This window comes from Rutidosis leptorrhynchoides, chromosome 11, assembly GCF_046630445.1.
Source record: "Rutidosis leptorrhynchoides isolate AG116_Rl617_1_P2 chromosome 11, CSIRO_AGI_Rlap_v1, whole genome shotgun sequence".
Lineage (NCBI taxonomy): Eukaryota > Viridiplantae > Streptophyta > Magnoliopsida > Asterales > Asteraceae > Rutidosis > Rutidosis leptorrhynchoides.
In genome coordinates, this window is record NC_092343.1 from 265,929,889 (window position 1) to 265,938,080 (window position 8,192).

The window sequence follows — 8,192 nt, forward strand, 5'->3', positions numbered from 1 at the left end:
AGACCACTCCGTGTGGTGATAACATTGGCGTGCTCATTTCGGGGGTTCTTATTAGTATCGCCCGGTAAACTCCCTGGTTTTCTTTCACTAAGTAAACTAGCTAAACCATTCATTTGCTTCTCCAAATTCTGAATTGAGGCTTGTTGGTTTCTAAACCGATGTTCATTTTTCTCGTTCGTTTGGTTTATGTTTGTAACAAGCTGAGTTTGTGATGCAATCAACTTTTTCAACATACTATCCAAATTTGACTTTTTCTCTTCCTGTTGGGGTTTTTGATAAAAACCCGGAGCTTGTTGTTGGAACCCACTACTTGACCCTTGTTGGTAATTGGAATTTTGACCTTGAGGGTTGTATGGGTTGTTGAAGTTTTGGTTAAATTGGGCTCTTCCTTGAAATTGATTATTGTTTCTTTGGCTTATGAAAGCCACTTCTTCTTTCTGAGCCATTGTTAAACCGGCATCACAATCTTTTCCTAAATGGAGACCACCACAGTATTCACAACCTACCTTCATACTATGAATTTCCTTGGTGATCTTGTCCATATTTCGAGCAACACCGTCTATTTTCACACTTAGGGAACTAAGGTCATCATAAGCACCGGCGCTTTGGACTTGGGCATGACGAGTAATTGGTCTTTCTTGATGCCACTCATGAGAATAATCGACTTGCTTCTCGATTATCTCATAAGCTTTTTGCTCGGTTTTATCCATGAGTGAACCTCCAGCCGCTTGATCAATAGAAATCCGATTTGCAACATCACAACCCTTGTAAAAGATTTGGACTTTTTGGAAGGTATCCAAACCATGGTTTGGACAACCTCTTAGCATTTTGGAAAATCGATTCCATGCTTCATACAAGGTTTCCATCAGTTTTTGACAAAATTGGGTAATTTCTTCTTGGAGTCTCGCGGACTTAGAAGCTGAAAATATTTCTTAAGAAATTTTTCCAACATACCATCCCAAGTTTCTATCGTAGCCTCGGGTAATGAATCTAACCAAATCTGTGCTTTCCCGTGGAGTGTCCATGGGAAAAGTCTTAAAAATATGGATTGATCAGTGTCCGGTTGAAGTTTGAATAGAAGACATATCTCTTGAAAAAGACGAATATGAAAGGACCCGTTCATATACATTATAAACGATTCTCAATAGTTGATTACATCGCGAGGTATTTGACCTCTATATGATACACTTTTCAGACATTGCATTCGTTTTTAAAAGATAAACTTCTTTACATCAAAAATTGACAGGCATGCATACCATTTCATAATATCCAGCAATAAATGACCTAATTTGTCATTTACTTAATAATAATCTCTATTGAACTCAACGACTTGAATGCAACGTCTTTTGAAATATGCTATGAAAGACTCCAAGTAATATCTTTAAAATGAGCAAATGCACAGCGGAAGATTTCTTTAACAACTGAGAATAAACATGCTTTAAAGTGTCAACCAAAAGGTTGGTGAGTTCATTAGTTTATCATAATCATTTATTTCCATCATTTTAATAGACCACAAGAATTTCATTTCCAGTTCTCATAAATATACGTCCCATGCATAGAGACAAAAACAATCATTCATATGGTGAACACCTGGTAACCGACATTAACTAGATACATATAAGAATATCCCCTATCATTCCGGGATCCTCCTTCGGACATGATATAAATTTCGAAGTACTAAAGCATCCGGTACTTTGGATGGGGTTTGTTAGGCCCAATAGATCTATCTTTAGAGTTCGCGTCAATTAGGGTGTATGTTCCCTAATTCTTAGATTACCAAACTTTAATAAAAAGGGGCATATTCGAATTCGATAATTCAACCATAGAATGTAGTTTCAATTACTTGTGTCTATTTCGTCAAACATTTATAAAAGCGCATGTATTCTCAGTCCAAAAAATATAAAGGGTAAAAAGGCAAATGAAACTCACCATACTGTATTTCATAGTAAAAATACATATAACGTCATTGAACAAGTGCAAGGTTGGCCTCGGATTCACGAACCTAAATTAATTATATATATTTATGTGTTGGTCAATATTTGTCTAACAAATTAGGTCCAGTCATAGTGTACCACAATCCTAATGCTCGAGACTAATATGCAAAAGTCAATTTGACTCAATTATTTCCAAAATTTATACATGATTATAATATATTTTAAATATCATCATTTTATATTTTTAAATATTTTTAAAAGATTTATTAGAGTAAATAATATAATTCATTTATTAATAAATAAAATTTTATATTAAAATTTATATAATAAAATATACTTTTATATATATTAAGTAATAAAATTTATAGAGTTCATTTAATATCATAGAGATAATATGATAGGTATTATTAAAGTAATTTTTTTACACGTAGTAAAATATGTTTGTATCACATATTTATTTGATAAAATAATATCTATAATAATAGTAAGTAAAAGTTTTATTATTTTCTAATAATAATAATTATTATAAAAATATCGATATTTATAATTACTAAGATGACATTATGATAAAACGATAATTCTAATTATGATAACTTTAATATTTACGATACTTTTTAATATTATTTTTAAAATAATAATTCTATTTAAAATGATAATAATAATGATATTTTATAGTAACAATAACATTTCTATTAAAATGATAATTTTTTGTTAAAATGATAGTTTTAATACTAACGATACTTTTAATAATAATAGTAATGATAAAAATAATAAGAACGATAATTTTATCTAAATCAATATCTTATAATATTTTAATTTCATCATGATACTCTTACCCATTATTTCCTAATCGTTTCGTTTAATAGCTTTTAATCGTCTTTTATATCATGTTCATAATAATGATAATAATAGTAATCAAAATAATTAGGTGTTACAAATATTTATTTTAATTACACTAATATTAATAATGATAGTTAGTATAACATTATTAACGATAATACTAATAATTATCTTAATGATAATATAGTAATAATAATAATAACAATAACTATTTTTAAATAATGATATATATTAATAATGATAATAATAATAATAATAATAATAATACCAATAATAATAATAATAATTGGATAATAATAATAATACTAATCATAACTTTAACGATAATAACAATAGTAATAATAAAAAAATAACAATTTTTAATGATAAATCCCTTTTATTGATAAAGATAATAATAATGATAATAATAAGATAAAACTAGAACGACGATAAAAACGACGATAATAATAATCATTTTTAATAAAAATATCGAAAATTCAATTGATTATAACTTCTAATCCGTTCATCAAAACCATTCGATATCTAAAGGAAAGGTTCTTAATTTTTCGTTAGCTTTCCAAGGACATGCATATCTTATACCTTAACTCAACCGCAAGTGTAACTAATTCAAGATTAAACCTAACCTGTCTAAGGGCAATATCAAAAGTACAAGCATGCATAATCCTAAATACTCGAGAACTAGTCAGGGATACACTATTAGTATGTAAAAGTTAAATTATGTGTACTCACGTATCAATATTGAGATTCAATATTGCAGGAAAGGTACGTAGAAGCAACAGAAATGATAAACACTATATTGACCTCACGAGCATACCCATGAATCATACTCAATCACCTCCATAGTTATAACCCATAATTTCCTTAATCCTATCCCACTCGAAAAACAATTTCGAAATCACTCGGACAGCACTCAGTCGTAATATTTTATGTATACTAATAATATCTTGAAATAATACAGAGTAAATATATATATATGTAAATCGATTGAGAGAGTTTAGAGAAAAATATTTTCAAGTTTCTATGAAATAATGAAACCTATTGAATTCTATTTATAATAGATTTTTGAATTATTAAAGTGAATTATTAAAGTATGAATTATTAAAGTGAATTATTAAAGTATGAATTATTAAAGTGAATTATTAAAGTATGAATTATTAAAGTGAATTATTAAAGTATTAATTATTAAAGTGAATTATTAAAGTTAAAGTAAAGTAAAAATAAAGTAAAGGTAAAGTTTAAGTATAGTAAAAGTATAAAACTATGTACGTATAATACGCGTATAAATATATATAATATTAATTTAAATCGCTATATATATTTAATAAAATAAAATATAAATATCGTTATCTTTATCATACTAGTTAAGTAATGAGCTGTCAAAAGTGGTTCTAGATATTTATAAAAGTTATATACATTTTAATAATAAAGTTCTTTTTAAACTGAAAACGTTTTTGTACGTTTGAAACTAAATAGATCAATCGAGTCTTTATAAGATTCAATCTTCCACTATCCTTTGTTTAGTTCTCAATGATTGACAATTTGTTCTTATTTATAAATCACTTTACCATTTTTCGAATATTGTTAAAATGGAAAGATTCCTCAAATCAATGTGGGCCTTTCAACAGAGACTTGTAATCATAATTCAATATATCTGATAATTCAATCACTTGATCTTATCTTCTAATTCCATTGATAAACATTTTGAAACAGATACAATCATATAAAGTATTTAATCTAATATTTTGTTTACGTTTCAAGTTATAATATATATACACACATACATATATAATCATATTCATTTAATGGTTCGTGAATCGTTGGAACTTGGTCGAGGTTGAATGAATGTATGAACATAGTTTAAAATTCTTGAAATTTAACTTAACAAATATTGCTTATCGTGTCGGAAATATATAAAGATTAAAGTTTAAATTTGGTTGGAAATTTCTGGGTTGTCACAGTACCTACCCGTTAAAGAAATTTCGTTCCGAAATTTGAGTGTAAAGGTCGTGAATGATAATAAGTATGTTTTCATGATGCATACGGGCTGAAAATTAGAGTTTTATCATCAGCGAATAATTTGGATAAATAATCCATTTATATGAAGAGTACGAATGAAGCTAACATAGAAGCGTAAAATGTGTAAGTGTAGATTCATCTTATCATTTGACGTAGATATGATTGATTCCCAGATTTCAAGGGATTTGAAGAAAATCTTCTTAATAAGATTTGACTCTCTGGTAATTAAGGGAATTAGGATCCGCTTTAAATGCGATCTTCCATTTTAATTGTTCTGTCAGAGATTTTCTTATAAATTCACTTCCTTCGTTTCCTTACAACTCACACCTTCTGTTGATGCATTTTATGCAAGTCCCTAGACATCTACTGAAACGCCCCGTCTTAATCCATCCGGACGAAGTCCATATCGATTATAAATGATTCACAACAGTTGATTACATCGCGAGGTACTTGACCTCTATATGATACATTTTGCAAACATTGCATTCGTTTTTGAAAAGACAAACTTTCATTTACATTGAAGATTGAAGGCATGCATACCATTTTATAATATATCTAGCTATAATTGACTTAATAATAATCTTGATGAACTCAACGACTCGAATGCAACGTCTTTTGAAATATATCATGAATGACTCCAAGTAATATCTTTAAAATGAGCAAATGCACAGCGGAAGATTTCTTTCGTACCTGAGAATAAACATGCTTTCAAGTGTCAACCAAAAGGTTGGTGAGTTTATTAGTTTATCATAACAATCATTTCCATTATTTTAATAGACCACAAGAATTTCATTTCCAGTTCTCATAAATACGTCCCATGCATAGAGACAAAAATCATTCATATGGATTGAACACCTGGTAACCGACATTCACAATATACATATAAGAATATCCCCATCATTCCGGGATCCTCCTTCGGACATGATATAAATTTCAAAGTACTAAAGCATCCGGTACTTTGAATGAGGCTTGTTGGGCCCGATAGATCTATCTTTAGAGTTCGCGTCAATTAGGGTTTCTGTTCCCTAATTCTTAGATTACCAGACTATATAGGGTGATATTTGATTTGATAATCCAACCATAGAATGTAGTTTCGATTACTTGTGTCTATTTCGTAAAATATTTATAAAAGCAGCGCATGTAATCTCAGTCCCAAAAATATAATGAGTAAAAAGGGATTAAATGAAACTCACATATTGTATTTTGTAGTAAAAATACAAACGTCGACATTGAACAATGCAGGGTTGGCCTCGGATTCACGAACCTATATCATTTGTGTATTCATTAATATATATAATCGTAATCGAATAAATATCTATATTATTATTAGTGATATAATTTTTATATTAATAAACTATTTATCTCATTAAGTATATTCATTTTATATATTTTAATAAATAAGATATTATTATAGTTTTATGATGTGTTATTAAGTATATCATTTTATAATTATCATTTGTTAGTTAACTCTATGAAAATATTAAATAAAGGTAATAATACTATTAGATTTGATAATAATAATTAGAAAAGTTTTAAAAAAAAATGATTATTTTAATGATACTTATAATGTTAATAAGAATGATGCTACTAATAATATTCTTGATAATAATGCTAGTTTTTATAAAATGATAGATTTAAAATTTAATGATACTTCTAGTATTAATGATAACGGTGATAATACTGATATTAATAACTATGAAAATAATTATTTTATTACTAAAGATAATAATTTTTAGTAGTAGTTCATTAAATGATACGTATGTTATTAATAATAATAATAATAACAATAATTTGATACTAATACAAATATTAATGATAATAATAATATTTTGTTTTACTTTTGTGATAACAATAATAATAATAATCATATTCATAATAAGCACACTTATATCAATGATAATAATAATAATACTATTAATACTTAATGGTATTACATAATAATAACTAAAATGATAATAATAGCAATAATCCTACATAATAATACGTGCTAGTGATAATAATGTTAGTAATATTAATAATAATAATAATCTTATTTATAATCATGATAGTAATAATAAATTGTAACTAATACTTTTATTAGTAATAATAATAACAATCATAATAATAACAATAAAAATTATGAGCATAACAATATCACTTATAATAATAATCATAATAATAATAATAATAATAATAATAATAATAACAATAATAATAATAATAATAATAATAATAATAATAATAATAATAACAATAATAATAAAAGAAAAAGGTATACCCTTATGAAAGCTTTTGTAAAAAAAAATTGCCCACGACGGGGCTCGAACCCGAGACCTCCTGAATACCCACAAACATCCATAACCCTCATTCCATTTCTGTCTTTCTGTTTTTATAATCAATCCAATTAAATATAAACCGTATTTATTCTTTTGTTCAACTTCTTCCTTCTTTCACTATGAAATCGACCAAGACCAACTTCAGTAATATGTTTCATATCATATTTTAAGATTTGAAATTTAAATACAACTAATCATTTGTAGTTGTCTTGATTTAACTGGAAAAATAAAAAAAAAATACTCAAGAACAGCTACTGCTACAATCAGCGACGGTATAAAAAAAATTGACTTTTTGATTTCAGTGATGTTTTACAGAATTGTTACAACACGAAAAAGTTTCTAAATCGATCATATAAACTTTCTGTATCTTTAATTTAATGTATAACATCAAATCAGACGCTAATTTCTTGATGAACAAATCGTTTACTTTTTTAAATCAAAACTTTGACTTGTAAATTCTAGATCAAAACATAAAATTGGAATTTCAAACTTTGCAGTTAGTTTAGATACAAGATTCCTAACCTAATTGCAATTTTAAATTTTTAAATTTGATTCAAAATCGAGTTTTGTACAAAAATGGTTGAACAGAGGTTTTGATAAAAAAAAATATAACAGATTGATTTAAAACTTGGATTCTGTTTACAGGTGTTTGTAGTTGATACAGAGATTGAAGAGAACGAATGGGATATCTAATAACATGGATTAATAGGTTATTTATCATAAAGAACCTTGACTGAATTTATTAATCAGTGAAAAAAAAATATAAAATACATAAAGCAGATTAAGACCCATAACAAATTCGTACTATCAATTAGACAGAAATAAAATTTTAGCTGTAGCTGGATAAAGATGTGAAATTGATTTAGGTCCTCCTTTTTGATACGTAATATGCATATATAGATATATAATTAAAATTAATAATTATAATTATATTACTAATAATTAAAATTCTAATAATATCAATAATAGAATTAATTATCATATTATTATTATCAAAAGAAATGATGTTAATAATATTATTAATAATAAAAATAATTAATTGTATTATTTTCTAATAATTGTAATACTCATAACAATAAGTTGTAAA

At 26.5% G+C, this 8,192-nt stretch overlaps 1 non-coding gene across 1 annotated transcript; it reads left to right on the plus strand.

Moving 5' to 3' along the window:
* The first annotated feature begins 798 nt into the window (after positions 1–798).
* LOC139879059 (small nucleolar RNA R71) lies at positions 799–905 on the plus strand. Its single transcript, XR_011769912.1, has one exon. It is a non-coding gene; the product is annotated as a small nucleolar RNA R71 (small nucleolar RNA).
* The last annotated feature ends 7,287 nt before the right edge of the window (positions 906–8,192 follow it).